This window comes from Magallana gigas, chromosome 6, assembly GCF_963853765.1.
Source record: "Magallana gigas chromosome 6, xbMagGiga1.1, whole genome shotgun sequence".
NCBI lineage: Eukaryota > Metazoa > Mollusca > Bivalvia > Ostreida > Ostreidae > Magallana > Magallana gigas.
In genome coordinates, this window is record NC_088858.1 from 20,249,137 (window position 1) to 20,267,012 (window position 17,876).

Here is a 17,876-nt window from a genome sequence, read left to right on the forward strand (position 1 = left end):
TTTACAACAGCACAATTTCTAACTATAATCAGTTTTGAATATTTTAACAAACGATAAGAATTTTTTTAAAAAAGTTTTGGTGGTATCGAACCCACAACCTAAAAAACATACCTCTATAATGTTACCTAATGTCTGGTGCTCTAACCACTGAGCCATTTCAGTCACAACAAATACCATTGTTAAATGATTAATGCAACTTCAACCACGAATTTACGAACTTGTAGTATTTCTCTAAAACGTTAAATTGTTGGGATACAAAATTGCATTTCAAAAGTATAGTTTGTCATCTCTCCACGTTTTTGTTGATTGAAATCAGTTTGATTTTCTTTAAACCTTATAGAAACTATGACAAAAATATGGAGCCTAGACCCAATCTATGAAAAAAAAAGCATTGAAGTAATAAAAATGACACTATTTGGAGGTTTTGACACGCATACGCCAGTTCAAATCAACCTATTTTAAATATTAAACATATTTAAAGGTTATTAATCGATGTTATGGTAAATATACATTGTTTTCAATAATTTATAAACAAATTATGAGATGTGTTCATATTTTAATTTTATAGTATCTTATATAGCCCCATATGGGCAGTTTACACACCTTATTCTCCCATCTTCTTACAATACGTCATGTTGTTAATTTGGTTTTACATTTACCCAGTAAATTGAAACTTTGATACTGTTCATTGTAAATTTTCTGGGTGGCTGTAACTACAAAATTTACAGTATGTCGATTTGTGATTTTTGTGTTTACACCCACTCAGTTTATTGAAACTGTGATTATCTGAATTTTTTATTCACATCCATCCGTGCAATAACAGTGTACAAAATGGTGATACGCTAACATGTACTCTTTCATGAATAATACTGTTTTAACTATATATCTTGATAGCCGATATTATTTTAGTGTTGTATTTGTGCCGTTATGATAGGTACCTTCATTATTAATTAGAGGACTGTGCGGTTTTATGCATTTTTTGCCCCAAAAATTAAAGTTTTAAAAAGCGCTTTAAAAATAAGTGTGAAGATAGTTAGAATCATATTAAAAATAAGGGTCAAAAGGTTTACACCACAGTGACGTCATAATGTAGAAATGACATCATGAATAATGCCTAATTTTGATAAATTGGTGTTTTGAAGCAAAATATGGGTGTTTTCCGATGGTTTTTCGACTGGGAAACATCGAGCGCAGGCTTACTCAAGTACCACTTTTTAGTATAATGTGTATAATTATCGGAAGAAAAACATATGTTAAAATCTTACTTGAGCAGACCTGCGCTCAAAACTTCCAAATGCAAAATTTAAAGCAAAAATGAGAATATTTTCATCCGTTTGCAAGTTTGCGGGAATAAGGTCATAAAGTTGACGTCATAGATAAATAGCCAATGAGCAATGGTGGTTAAAATCAAGATTAAAGTGATAGGCGTCCACTGTACAATGATTTATGAAGAGTTTCATTTTATACGACACTATTTAAAAATTGGTTAAAATTGGGGGCAGGTATTAGACCATACCGCACATAGTCCTTTAAACGTTTTTTATTGAAATTTAAATGGATTGGATAACAACAGAGCCTTGGAAACATACAAAGCCAAGAAGTGATGATATAAATAACCTATGGGCATAGTATATATTATTATTTGTTTACAGAATATTTTTTTTTATATCGTGTATATATAAAACAAGAAATACTTGGATATTAAATAATTATCTGAACATTTGCCATATATAATTGTAAGACATAATGTTGGTAGACATGTTCACTCACCAACATTAACAAACCTATCACCTTCAATTATACTTGCAGAGATACAAACATAAGAATGAGATATTCATGATCCAGCCCATTGGAAAAGAACAGTAAATAAAAGGGAACAATATAATAAGGAAATATACATGTATAATACTTAAATAAGCTTAAACAGTGTAACTTAAGAGAATCAAAAACGCTTGGGAGCCCTAATATAACTATAGACATGGGATACAATTTTACAATTGTATTTATCTAAAAAATCAGAACTACTATAATGTAAATGAATAATAGTTAATATGAAAAGGTACTCTTTTTTTGTTTATTAAAACCGCTTCTCTTTGTTGAGTGTATTTTGGACATCCCAAAAAATCATTATTCCTGGGATTCAAACCCAAAGTATAAACATCGACTCTCATCAATTAACAAATCCTTAAATAAGAAAGTTTTTTATTTAGATTACTAGCTTTATTCCGTAGCTGACGTAAAATAATATTTTCTTTCCTACTACCACAAACTGAAGTGTTTGTAAGTTATTGGTATATTTTGTTTTGAAGTTTTGATGGATAAAGTTTATGAAATTTTCGTTTGTGCATGAAGATTATTCCAATATTTACATGAAGACGGAACAAAGCTATTGTATTAAACAGTACGATATAGTGGTAGACAGGAAAAAAGGTTATTCAACCTAAGATTATATGCATGTTCAGTTAGAAAAAATTGATTGAATTAAATCTAACATTTGGTGCTAAACCATATAAAATTTTGTAGAATAGAATTAGTTTATGTATATCCCTCGAGATTGTAAGGTTTTCAAACCAAGTTCACTATATAAAATGGTGTTTAAGCAATTCAGAGTTTTCCATGATAAGTTGTCCCTCACAACATCACCCCCATCCCAATCTAGGTCTGATAAAAGCCGAACTTTATCAAGTGTTTCTCTATCAATTGTATACTTGAGTAATCCCAATCTAATCTTTTTTAATGCCTTTTCATATATAACATTACAATGTTTAGATCAACCATACTCCACCTGTACATGTAGATGCAAGCCTACTTGTTAAAATTCCTTTATTATAGTATAATTTAATGATAAACCCGACTAGCCCGTTTCATTCCGAAGAAAACGGTTATCTCCTTAGCTTTAATTACATAGTATTGTAATAATAAATGGATATCATATTTTCAGTCTCAAAATTAAATAATTAATCGGACATATCAACCAACAATAAATCAGCCATGTACGCATATGTACTTTCAAAGATGTTCATGATTGTACATTTAACCGTGTAGAGTAAGTTCCAGTTCAGATCAAAACTCTGAAGTTAGGGTCAATTCTCAACAGGATCCATTTTCAACGTGTCGAGGTCATTAAAGTTTAGAAAAAAAACATTTCATACCGTTGAAAAATGACCCCGGGTATAAATTTCACGATCTTGGTCTCAATTTTCAACGTTGAAAAATGACCCCTCGGGTCAATATTCAACGTTGAAAAATGACCCCCGGGTCAATTTTCAACCCGGGTCAATATTCTTCGTTACACCGGTCTCGCTTAACAATATGAAATAAATACCCGATCAATAAAATGAGGAGACCATGGTTAATTACAAAATAAACTGTACAGTACTATAAACAAACAAAATGATACTGCAATAAATTAATTCATAAAAGTTTTTGACTTAAAAAAATACCATCAGGTGTCAGTGAAAACGAAAGTGAAAGTACAATTGTTTACATTAGTGACTTAACGTCAGTCCTAATAAATCTATGATCGCACGATCTTAAACTATATGATATAATATGCATTAAAAAATCATCAAGGAAATATTGGAAAACTCAAGTTAATCAAATTAAAACACTAACACAGTATTAAGAAAAGGATTTTTGCTCGTCATCTTTGCTTCATGAACGATTCAACGATTAACAAAAAGTCTATCTCCCTACATAAAAGAGTTTTAATTATTCTAAACGCACTCGGCAAACCTCGGCTGATTCCGTAAAGTACATCAAGCGCCGAGATGTGCCGAGTTTTCTTAAGAAGTATAAATGGTTCAAAAATGCGTGCGACCATAGAAAGCTTAAGAACAGTATCGCTACCTATAAACGCATACAAATTAATGAACATAATATAATATAATGAAAAAAATATATATTTCGTAAAACTATTGAGCTGTCTGATAATAACTCTTAATTAGAATAGAATACCAGCTTTTGAACTTAGTCATTTTTTGGAAAAATATTGCATATACGGTACCCTCATTGTACGGACAACTCCTACAGTTTTCAAGATAGGAAGTTGTTCTTTTGCAGATCAATTGTACATATATTTGAGATGTGCATATTGCTAGGATTTTGATTTCCGATAATTTATGAAAAAAATACCAGCTTTTGAACTTAGTCATTTTTTGGCAAAATATTGCATATATGGTACCCTTATTGTACGGATAACCCCTCCTACAGTTTTCAGGATAGGAAGTTGTTCTTTTGCAGATCAATTGTACATATATCAGAGGTGTGTATATTGCTAGGATTTTTTATTTATGATTATTTTTTTTAAAAAACACCAGCTTTTGAACTTAGTCATTTTTGGCAAAATATTGCATATAGGGTACACCATTTCACTGGATATGGGTTGACATGGATTATGGATACAGTTCACATCAAAGAAAACCCGGTTTGCTGTCACATTGACAGCTTTTCAGTTGTTTTATCTTCATTTACTGAAACCAGTATATTGGTATATTGTATCATAGCAAACAAGATAATTTCTATCTTCTATATTCTCTCTCTCTCTCTCTCTCTCTCTCTCTCTCTCTCTCTCTCTCTCTCTTCATGCTAACATACAAATACTTTAGTATTTGAATAAAGTACCCACGGTAACAAGTATAGTAATGTTGACAGCGGCTAAATGTACATGTTGGCATAAAAAATTATTTCTAGATACGGGATAATGTCCATGGATTCAAATGATTTAAAGTTCGTTATTGAATGATTGTCTTAAAAATTCTTAATGAATGAAAGTCAACGCTAAAAAGTAATTTTTTTATATCGACGATGTACTGTCTCCTTCTTTGTGTATGTCTACCGATAAAAATCTTGTCTGTCTGAGAACAACGGAAAACTCAGAGCTAACAGAAAAAGGCGCAGACTATGCACACGACCGGCTGACTGCGTCAAGGTGTGAAAACTGACCACCTGTGTATATGTGTTGTAGCCTAGGTATAAACAGATGTAAACGTCGGGGAAATACACTGTTAAAACAAAAATCTGAATTTTCACTTTTGATTGAAAAAACCATTACGGTTGCCGGGTTCCTTAGGATCATAATCATTTAGAATCTGTCTTAAAAGATTATTTTTATTTATTTACAATTAGGACTACTTGCATGTAATGCTTACAAAAGTGGGATGAATTTATTATATCTATTTAATAGTTATTACACACCGAGGTCACAATTAAACAAAAATGCGTTAATTTTATTAACATAATATTCATGCTTAACATGAATCGTTTCGCCATAGCACAGTACTGCAAGGGGTATCAATTTGCAAGTGGATGAAGAAAAAAGGGGGGTGTATCATCCGTACTACATTTTATTTTTCGACTTAAAGTTTGCAGATTTTTTTTTAAACCCGGGAGTTAGTTGGCAGAGATAAACTTGAGACTTAAGAACAATAATCAGTATGTAAAAGAAGCAGATTAATAGACAATCAATTTTTTTTTTACCCCAATCGATTTCTGATTAATCTCTCTCTCTCTCTCTCTCGCTCTCTCTCTCTCTCTCTCTTATGAATTTTCTAGTGCTAAAAATATAGGCCCGAAGTCATATAAAGGAATAAGCACGTTAAAATCCCCTTACGGCATCACAACCGCCAGTTCCAGCATAGATTTTATTATGAACTTTTCTACGACTACATATGATACCAATACAATACAGTCAGAAAGTGATATACATGTACATGTAATCTCTCTCTCTCTCTCTCTCTCTCTCTCTCTCTCTCTCTCTCTCTCTCTGTTAAAAATTTAAAATGCATTCTGCAGTATATGTTATTTTGTAAAATTAAAACCCAACATTTGCAATGTATTTTTAAATATTTTAATAAAAAGAAATCAATATATGAGCTAGAAACTCGCACGCTTTCTTCAAAATGTATCGTAGTAGTCAAGCGCACAGTCATGATTCATGGACATGTGTACACGAACAAGCATGAATATATTTTGTGGTTTCAGTGTTTAATTGACTGTTTTTCAGTTGGTTAAAGACAGCTCATGAGACACAGAGAATTAAAAACCCGATTGTTTAAACGAGGGCTTGTCGTTTATCATCAATAAGGAATGCTCATGTACCTTGCTGATTGGGGGGGGGGGATTTTCCAATGTCAGACTGGCAGAATAAACATATTGACATGCACTTTTTTGATAATCAGATTCAACATGTAAAATTCAGAACTTTCACCTGATAGCTAAGGACATTATCATAATTTTGTGATCGTAACATTCAATAACAATAGACGTTGATAAATAAAACATACTAAATAAATTTAACGACCTTTTGCATTCTTCGGTCAAGTTGTATCTATGCATAATGTTAATGCTATATACAGCATAATTAAAATAAATATTGAAGAAAAAAAAATATACTGAAGATTTAAAAATCTAATTTTTCAAATTAATAGTACAGTGGGGTACAGTGATGGTCAGTGCCCGGTACAGTGGCGTACAGTGGGGTACAGTGCTGGTCAGTGCCCGGTACAGTGGCGTACAGTGGGGTACATTGGAAGTCAGTAGGACTGTACAGTGGTGTACAGTGGGATACAGTGTTGTTCAGTAGAAATGTACAGTGGTGTACAGAGGGGTACAGTGGAAGTCAGTGAAATGTACAGTGAGGTACAGTCAATGTACAGTGAATGTCAGACAATGTCAGTCAATTTTTGAGAACATCAGTGGATTTTGAATTCAGTAGTGAAAATGGGCCTGAAACCATTCAAACCTAAATTATTCAAAGTTAGCGCGGTTGTACAAGAAAAGTACGAGTTGGACAAAAGTGCAACGGGAAAAATCGAAGCTAAATATCAATACCGGTGAGGGTTTTATGTCGAAAGATAAACAATCTGTTTGTTAAATAATTTGAAAATAAATCATCTTTAATATTTTAATCGTAAACAGCTTTCATTATATATCTGTACATACTGAGACCGGTTTTTTTTATTGATTGAGCATGTCAGAACAAACGGTTTTATGAAACAAAAATGAAATCTGCACTTCATTTCAGCCCAGATACACCATATACTGGTATACTTTTAACTGTTTTGAAAAACCGAAACCCGTAGTTTCAAAATTGATAGCTAAAAGAGTCGGGATATATGAATAGGATCATTAGGACAGAGGTTGATGTTGATGAAATAAGATAATGGGATGGTGGGAATTTTCTAGCTAAACGGTTAATGAATCTGCCCCAAGTTGCCGTTCCCATAACTTTTGGTTGAATTTTTAAAATGAATACGCATACCTCTCACTGAATCCATATATATGGCGAAAATTGTCAGACTTTTTCACACGTCCCCTCTTTATACACAGAGAAATTCACGAAGGAACGAACATACGTTATTTAGGGGAGTTATCCATTCGAAAATTTTCGAAACTGCCCGCACAATTTGTCATCATTATCATCCGGGTCCTTTGCATGTCATTTGCAATGCAATATCCCTGTATAATTTTATTTATGATTTTAAGTTGCATGAAACAAGGACACTCAAAACAGAAAAACTATGGTGTTCTGTAATAGCAACTCGCACCTTCGCCTTCAAGGCGAAGATGCAAGATTGCGAAGGTTCGAATGCGAAAGTGTAAAGGTGCAAGGGCGAAGGTTCGAAGTGAGATGGATACTCCTATCGCTTCTTCGCCTTTGCAACTTCATAATCTGGTTTTCGCACTCTCGCCTTCGTCTTTTTCCTTTCGCTTGGTCGATTACTTATAGTTCGATGCAGGTATCGTACTCGCCCGAGGTATGTCGAAAGCTCTCGAATGTTACCGGTACGCGCTAGACAGTGTACTGTGTGCAATTGTAGAGACCCTGAAACGTACTACTACAACGATTTGCTCGCTTTTCACACGCTTTGGACACGCTTTTATTCTGATCGATTCGGGTCCTCTCGGATTTTTTACCCCGACTCTGTTAGTAAGAAAACACGATATAATAGAAATAATGATATTAGAAACATATGTACATAAGTATTGAATTGATTAATTTAATTAATTTGGTATTTATATTTAAAGCAAAAAAATTATTTATTCACAGAATAAGCCAAAAATACTACTTCTATAAACATATTTATTGCTCAAAAGAAATATCCATGATTCTTATTAGTGCCGTTAATAATAAAAATTCCAGAGAAAAAAGTTACCGTTACACAATATTTAATACCAAAAATAAAATCCGTATGATTACAAACTGAAATCGGTTTTTCAGTATTCGGCGGGATTTGTTTTTTCTTCTCACATTAGTATTTTTATTGGTTTCAGAGAATACGATGTAAAAGTACTAACCAGTAATTATTTACATTGATAATTTTGAAAGTTATGTAAAATAAAATTAGTCACATAAGTTAGAAAAATGCTATAAAACCGATTAATTTTTTTCTTATGTCGTATCATTCGCGTAAATAAATGTTCCGTACCTAAAATCACAGAAAAAAATCAATCGATTAAACAATAAAGAAAGTTGTCATTACTATTTCGGATTTCGGAAAGAACAAAAAATAAAAATGATTTAAATTTTTGTCTCAATATTCGTATACATAACCGGCGCCCCGCATTACGGCGTACAATATATCTATCATAATCTATTTGAATTAAGTACCATGCATATAGATTCCTATTAAAATTAATTGCATGTGTACATTTTAGGAAAATTTCAGTGTGTTAATTACTTGTTGTTTTCCGTTATCAGTGTTTAAATAATTAAAATAATAACTTGCAGACATATTTTTAATCGGGATTCAGAAGAATTTACTTCCCGCATTTCATAGAAATGAACAGTATATTTTCTTCCTATGTTTACATTTAATTTTGTTTAAATTAATGTTAAATAATCTATCATTTAAATTGTGTGCATCATCGAAAACTGATTCCGATTCCGACTACCTTGAAGTCATTGAATTTCTATTGGCTATTGACAAAAGAAGAGACGCGCGACCATCCAATGAAAACGAATACTCAGAGTTTGATTGACAGGTTCATCCAGATGCAGGTCTTACCCGATGTCCGAGGTTATGTGTGCTGGTCGTTCACAGCTGAATAGTTTCAGTAACTAGTCTTTTTTCAATACGCGTACTTTTCTTTTGTTTGTTAAAAATTATTCAATTTTGTAAAAAGATAAGTTTATTATTTCCTACAGATTTTTTTCACGAGAATATCTACAAAGGTGTTTTGCCAATCACAAACAGTTTAAGTAATGTTTAACACGAGCGCTAGCGCTATTTTGAAACAATTAAATTGTCAGAGAGTTCCGAATGAAATCTGATGAACTTTTCATACGGTTCTCGCACGCTTGGCCCGAAACGATTTACACGCTTTGCCCGAAACGCTGCACGCTTTGCCCGAAACGCTAAACGGTTTACACGAAACGCTTCACGATTCACACGAAACGCTAAACGGTTTACACGAAACGCTAAACGGTTTACACGACACGTTTTTCGCACGAAAGTCGCACGCTTTTTTGGTGTAGTAGTACGTTTCAGGGTCTGTACTCTATGAAAGTTTATTAATATTTTACTGGGTTATCCAACATCTGTTTACCAGTGCCGGCTAAGCCTATTTTATTATATATATATATATATATATATATATATATATATATATATATATATATATATATATATATATATATATATATATATATATATATATATATATATATCTATATATTAAAGCCTATTTAAAATAATTATTTTATGTACTCCATATAAATGTATTGCATGCCATAATGTGCATGTACTCTCAGACTTTCTGTCACCTACCAGTCTGTTTACCTTAATTCAATACTGAACTACATGTAACAATGGTTAAACACAGAAACGTTTGAATTTCATTATGCAACAAAGTGTTTAGATTGTTAATTGCAAATATTTTCTCAAGAGCTGTATAGCTCAAATTATCTTTAAACAATAAAGAGCTCCACACATTAAAATGCGAAGTGCGAAGTTGCGAAGGCGAAGGAGCGACAGTATATAAATAGTGCCTGTTTTGGAGTGTTATTATACCTAAATTTGATTAATCTATATTACGCCTCATCCCGGGGAATAAATATCGTGCCTCACCTATCCGAAAATCTGTGGATCTTCATCCACAAGGTATAAAATAAAAACCAATATGAGTATAAGATGTTGACAAATATTATTAAATAAAACAAATCTCATCAAATAAATTATCTTTAAACCATGAAAACCATTTTACTATTGTAATTGATTCGACTGTATGAAAGAAAAGAGAGATTAAAAAAAACCAAACAAACAATCGCGACGTTATTGCTTTCGACAAGTCGAAAAATTATTAGAAAATTAGAAATCGGCATATTTTGTATAATCATCTATTGTTCGGTGTAATAAAACTTTTATTGCATGAATGTTTGGAAATATTCCCCAAGAATAATCATATTTCCCGAGTGCTTCGCCCGCCAAGTTTTATAAAAAAAAAAAAAAAAGGGGGGGGGGGTTGTCATGTACGCCTAGGTAATACATTCGAGGTGTTTTTCCAAGCCTGCCGGAAAGTCCCGAGAAGTTGCGATTGGTTTAATACCATCAACTCGTATCAGTACTTTCAGTTCTTTGATTGTAAATGGTAGTGTACTTTCGGTTTGATATCCCGGAAATCATAACCATTGGTGCATTGTTATCTTGTTATGAAACGATTTTTTTTATGAAACGACTTGAGCAATTTTAGAAAACGCTCTGGATATCTTATAATGGGTTGTTTTTCATGACCGAATGACCAACATTTCCAAGAATTTAAAAAAAAAGACCCAAGCAAAATGAATTTGTGTTGGAGTCAGGAAAAAAAATACATTTACAAACTATCATAAACAATCTTGAAAATATTTGAAAGAGGAAATTGTCGTTGTATATGTTTTGTGTGTGGAATAGGGTGGGTAAAAAATCCATGTGGTACATGATATGTTACTATTGTCTTTCGACCTAATTTTTAAACATATTTTGAAAACAAGTTTGTACCATGATTACGGAATGAACGTGGTCTTGTAACGACCGTGTCATGATAGACATGCCGTGCAGACAATTTGCATTCCTCTTATACAAGGTTCACTAGTGAGAATATAATAATTTGATCCTATATCTGCAACATGTTAACAAGCATCCCATCAATATTGTTTATTTAGGTATCCAAATAAAATATAGTAGGCTATGGGGATGTCTTAGTCTCACTTCACCAAACAGAGCACACAGTGGAAAAAGAGAGACTGAGATCAAACGTATTTTAAAGCTCGTCAAAGTTGTATGACTTCGCGCGGGCCATCTGTGTCACCTCATAGAAAATTCGTGTCAAATATGTTAAATGTACGTGTGTATTCTAATTATATGTTATAATTTTGAACCAAAATTATATATAACGGTCTTCAATTTGGATATAAAATGGTAGAAAAAAGTGCATATATTTTTTTGCACTGTTTTTGGTTGACCTATATCAACGTTTTGTTTACTTTCGTTTTGAGTTCCCGGAATTTTGCTTACTTTTTGAATTCCTATTTGAATAGTAATAAATACACGCTTCTAAACAATTTGAGAGTAAAGCGTCAATGCGGTAAGAAAGTTTGTGTTGTTCATCTTTAAAAGTTAGAAATAAACAAAACATAATTTGATAAAGTCGCATGATTTATTTTTATGGTTTTTTAAATATTCAATCAGTTAAGGTCAAGATCTAGTAAATGATTCCAGACTGACTTTTTGGTGCTAGAACCATTATGACGTCATAATTGATTTGATGAAATTTTCCCTTTTTTTACAGCTTTAAAGGAATTATGTAGAAAATAAAATAAATAATATTTTGACATTTTGACATATTCAATCAGGGGAAAAGTAATCCCGGTACCTATATTCAATTTGACATCATTTTAAAGAGGAGGCCAAGAGCTTGTTTAATGTCGTTTTTGGCGAGACTGTAGGCAATCTAGATATATTTCATTAGTCAAAAATGGACAAAACTCCGAGATTTGTTACTTTTATCCTTCATATTTCATAGAAATTGGTTGTTTAAAATAAAATATCACAGAGACTCGGCTAGCTTAGGCAATATTTATTGAAATGAAAAAAATCGCATTATATGTTCCTATAATGTTTAACTGTATCATTTGATCATCAATGCAAAATCTTTGTCTTTCTGCCAAAATGTTAAATAGCATGAAAATTGCATTAAATAAACATTAGCACGCAAAACATTAACTTGACTTTGTTGATCGTTGACACTAGCAACATATCGACCGAGTTTTGCAGGTAATAAATAATGATATAACCAAACGATCAGTTGAGTACTCTTCGAAGATAAAATAAACGTTTAATTGCATAAACATTTTAAAAAGCCTCTTGAAATTTGAGTTCAATATCTATTTTTATAAACCAGCGTGATAATTATATGTGTTGATCATGTATTGATCAAACATATTTCTATATGTATTTATTCGTTTTATCTATTTCATTATCCGTTTTTTGTGAAACAGTTTTAAATTTTAAATAACTGCCAGTTACACTGCGCAACTGGATTGAGTTGGCTAAGTAAAGGCTTTCGTTTTTCCTTGGTTCTCTAATTTCATTGGTCTTTCTTATTTTCATTATCCAATAAATTCAAATCTCTATTTGATATAAGTAACCGTTCAAACTAAGTAAAATTAGGCAGTATTTCATTTTCAACATCGTCGGTCAATCAAGCGTGTATCTGCTGCATCTTGTGGTATGTTAATATTATATTGACTTATATATTTCTTTACTTACCATGATAGTGATTAGCTAGGGCATTTTATTTTAATTGCAAAGTGTATACTTTATCGTATTTTTGCAGTTAAACTTGTCATAGTAATTTCTAAAACTTGTTTGTAAGTTCAAATGTAAAATTGTTACAAAACATGTTTTTATATTATAAATGAATACTGGAGTAACGGTTGCTTATTGTCAAAGATTTCAGAAACAAAACATATCAAATGTACATTTAAAACTGTATTTTATGTCTAATGTATTATTTCTTTGTTTATAGGTCAATGCTTTATTTATCTATTTAATAAATCGACTGAAACTATCAACTGCCTCCTTTCTGTTCGGTTACATATATATCAATCAGTTTGTAATGCAGCGAAAGACATGAGTCGCTGAAAAAGTTTAGTTCAAAACTTGAAATCAAGTGCACGATCAAAATGTTTTACTAACAATTAAAAGGTATGGTTGCGTTTTTAATGCAACTTAAAAAATATTGATTTTTCCTGCAATGTGCAAGTAATTTTTTTTGGGTCGCAATAAAGAGAGTCGACACGGAAATACAAGTAAAACCAGATTAAGCAATCAACTTCCTTAAAGCATATAATGCATACTTATTTTTTTAGCGATGCATAACACATTTTAAATATGTTTTTGTTATGTACTTAAACTGTGTCACTGGCTAAGTTTCAACCCTCAAAGCACTAAATTGCAAATAACTCGATGTTTATTTCAAGCACATATTTTATATTGAATCTGACAATTTAACATAACAAGCTTTATAATAGTAAGAAGTTTAACAGAATTGCATATAATAGAATATCTTAATTCAAAAAGTAAGTTGTTTATTAACAAAGAAAAAAACCTGGTTGAATATGATACTTTTGCATTACAATTTGAATCGCAGTTGTTAATCACACGTATACCTGGATAAGTTTGTACCGCTAATGCTTAACTCATGAATCTTAATTTTTAGAAAATAAAATAAATTCCGACGAACCAGGGGTTTGAATACGACCGTAAATTACTTTCAGTTTCATTTTGTGTTCCTAGTAATTTTAAAATTTGGGAGTGTTTTTACTTTCGTTTTGATTTACTGTAAAGACTTTACTTTTACTTTTAGTGAAGAGTTGAAGAGTTACACAAAGTGAGAGCTTATAAGGTAAGATTCCCTAGATTTTTTTTTAAATTTATATAAAAATGATTTTATTTATTGGATTGGTCACCCTGGAAGACCTGGTGCATTCTTCTCTATGTACATAATGTTAATGCTATATTTATCATAATAAAAATGAATAAGAAAACATCATACAAGATTTTGAGAAAGATTTTATTTTTCAAATTAATGGTACAGGGGCGTACAGTAGGATATCAGTCAAAGTTTTACTGCGCAAGTGAATTGAGTTCCTCCTATCTGTAATTCCATTGGTTCATTTATTAAATTAACCAATTATATTGAAGCTACATGTATGTATATAATATAAGTTACCTCTAATTCTAATTAAGTTAGAGCAGTATACCGTTTCCAGAGAACACTATCCAGTCGATATCCGTAGCATCTTGTGGTATGTAAATTTTATATGAACTTTTATTTTACTTATCAGTGTAAATGTTTTGTCGCTGGTTTTATTTTAATTGCATTGTCAATACCAAAGTGTATTTTTGTAATTAAAGGTACACTACTTGGATTGTGTCTGTAAAGCTCAAAGATTAAATTTCTTTACAGTACGCACTTTTTTGATTTTTTATGAAACGTATAATGCATTTGTGGTAACTTATAGCTAATGTAATTTCTGTCAATTTGTCAATGTAATTTGAATAATTACATTTTAGAATTTCCTTATAATCACAACTTAACTTGAAAGATTCGAGGAACACGAACATTTAAAAATAAAAAAAAAAAAAGGCGGGAAATAGAAAAATGAAAATGAGTAACAGTAACACCAACAAACAAAATGAGAAACCAGAGAGAACTGACGATTCTGGAACACCTGGCCAAGATGACAGAGAGGATAGCGCCCAACGCTTAAGTTTAGAAGAAGCAGAGAAAAACAAGTGACCACTGGACGAAAATGATGGAAATGACAATAGCACCCAACGCTTAAGTTTAGAAGAAGCAGAGAAAAACAAAAGTGACCACTATATGAGTCCAAACGAGAAAGAAGGAAAAGAAATGGAATCATTGGACGAAAATGATGGAAATGACAATAGCACCCAACACTCGAAGAAAATCGGTTGTGCATATTCATAGAAAAACAATTTTTTTTCTTCTTTTTTTGGGCACTAAGTTCATTTTGATTGGCCGATTACCGTTGTGATTCCTTGAGTGTGGTGCGTACATTTCTAGGCAAGATAATGTTAAAGAAATTCGGATGTGCATATTCATAGAAAAAAAAATTTATTTTTTTTTGGCACTAAGTTCATTTTCCTTGGCCGATTACCGTTGTGATTCCTTGACTTTGGTGCGTACATTTCTATGCAAGATAATGTTGAGGAAAGTCGGATGTGCATATTCATAGAAGAAAAATTTTTTTTTTTTTTTTTTTGTTGGCACTAAGTTCATTTTCCTTGGCCGATTACCGTTGTGATTCCTTGACTTTGGTGCGTACATTTCTATGCAAGATAATGTTGAGGAAAGTCGGATGTGCATATTCATAGAAGAAAAAATTTTTTTTTTTTTTTTTTGTTGGCACTAAGTTCATTTTCCTTGGCCGATTACCGTTGTGATTCCATGACTGTGGTGCGTATATTTCTAGGCAAGATAATGTTGAGGAAAGTCGGATGTGCATATTCATAGAAGAAAAAAAAAATTTTTTTTGTTGGCACTAAGTTCATTTTCCTTGGCCGATTACCGTTGTGATTCCATGACTGTGGTGCGTACATTTCTAGGAAAGATAATGTTGAGGAAAGTCGGATGTGCATATTCATAGAAAATTTTTTTTTTTTGTTGGCACCTAGTTCATTTTCATTGGCCGATTACCGTTGTGATTCCTTGACTGTCTATGCAAGATAATGTTGAGGAAAGTCGGATGTGCATATTCATAGAAAAAAAAATATTTTTTTTTTGGCACTAAGTTCATTTTCATTGGCCGATTACCGTTGTGATTCCTTGACTGTGGTGCGTATATTTCTAGGCAAGATAATGTTGAGGAAAGTCGGATGTGCATATTCATAGAAGAAAAAAAAAATTTTTTTTGTTAGCACTAAGTTCATTTTCATTGGCCGATTACCGTTGTGATTAGTAGGGGAAAACTATGGGTTCTGGACCAGTGTCCTCCCATAGAGTTACTATGGAGTATCCTCCTGGTATCATCCCAGGGTTTGAGGATACTTATGACGTCATCTAATGAGTTTAATTAACAAATTGATTGATTATCCTTCCAGGGTGTGAGGATACCTATGACGTCATCTAATGAGATAAATTAACAAATTGATTGATTATGAATTATCAATTAAAACTGAAACAAGGGTCAATTAATTCGATTAGTAATCATTAATTACATAATTTCGAATTGATATGATTATGATGCAGTCGATTCTGTAACAGATGTCCTTCACCCCTATCCAAGACTGTGAATAAGCCCCTGACTGTAGACTACCCCTGACTGTAGACTACCCTCTGACTGTTGACTACCTCCTGACTGTAGACTACACCCCGACAGCAGACTACCCCTGACTGTAGACTACCCCTTGACTGTAGACTACCCCTGGCTGTAGACTACCCCCTGACTGTAGACTACCCCCTGACTGTAGACTACACCCCGACTGCAGACTACCCCTGACTGTAGACTACCCCTTGACTGTAGACTTCCCCTTGACTGTGAACTACCCATTGACTGTAGACTCCTTGAATGTGACCTCTTTTTTTTGATTAAGTCGCTGTGAAGCGAAACACAGGTGATCCCTATGTGTTTTGTTATGATTGATATCGTCACATCTATTTATAGAGTACAGGTAAACTTGTCACGACAAGCATAATGGACGAAATTATTTATAGAGTACAGGTAAACTTGTCACGACAGGCATAATGAACAAGATTAAACTGGTTTAAAAATCAATAATATGACGCCATATTGGATTTTTTTTTTCAAACTTGCTTTTACATAGTTTCATTTTCAGTCTGTTTAATCCTTACAAGCGGATCGTACATAAAGCCTTGGCTAGCGAAGAAGAAGCCTAATTAAAAGCATTTCAGTCATTTCATAGTGGCATTATTATGATGATTAAACAAATATGAGCAGTCTGTAAATAGTTTATGACATATATTTTATAAATGTGATATGGCGTACCAGTGGAAACGTTATTCCAAACTATACGTTACAAAGTTTTGTTCATAATTGTCCTTAAAATTCATAAAATGTGTGCCACAGTAAAGAAAACATCGGACACACACTTATTCATGACCTACATGTAGTGAAGCGAGTGAATCCAAGCGAGACACCTAAAAAGGCGTCTAATCTCGATAGCGGGTGATTTAATCTGATGTAGTATAACAATTTTTGGGTTTAGTTTTGTCTTATTATCCAATCAGAATTAAGATTTTATACAGTCACTCGTACGGGTATAAAAAGACTGAAAATAATCAAATTCATCACTTTGTGGTGGACCAGACGGTCAGGTAAGTCACACTTCTCTTCTTAAAATTAGACCAAAGGATAATTTAAATGAAAGTAAATCATATTTTGTAATGTTAAGATAAAAAAAATTCTCTAAACTGTGGTTGTAAATTATAAAACTTAGATATACGGATTTTTTTGTTTTTTGTTTTTTGTTTTTTGTTTTGGGGGGGGGGGTATTAATATAGATAAATAACATGCGCCTGTTTAAGTTCGATTTTAACAATTGGAAATCTATTTATTGAATTGTTTAATTTATATTTTGTAGAAACGGCCTTAAAGAGATATTCCTGTATCCAACTCATGATAACAGAGACGACATTGCTCAGTAGTCTAAGTATAACAATCAAATATGCGTACGAGTATTTAAAACATGATGACATAAATATATATTGAGAGAGAATTAAATATTGAAATCTGAGACATTGCTGCATATGAACACGGTGTACCGATATAGGGCGGTGTTACTAGCTCACAACGGACAGGAGAGCATTAACGTAACATGTCCCCGTCATTATCGGGAAGACCTGTCCGA

The 17,876-nt window shown here is 32.4% G+C and overlaps 1 long non-coding RNA gene across 1 annotated transcript; it reads left to right on the plus strand.

The window, feature by feature from the left end:
• The first annotated feature begins 11,515 nt into the window (after positions 1-11,515).
• On the plus strand, positions 11,516-14,320 carry LOC136276044 (uncharacterized). Its single transcript, XR_010714524.1, has 3 exons — positions 11,516-11,565; positions 13,849-13,887; positions 14,232-14,320. It is a non-coding gene; the product is annotated as an uncharacterized lncRNA (long non-coding RNA).
• The last annotated feature ends 3,556 nt before the right edge of the window (positions 14,321-17,876 follow it).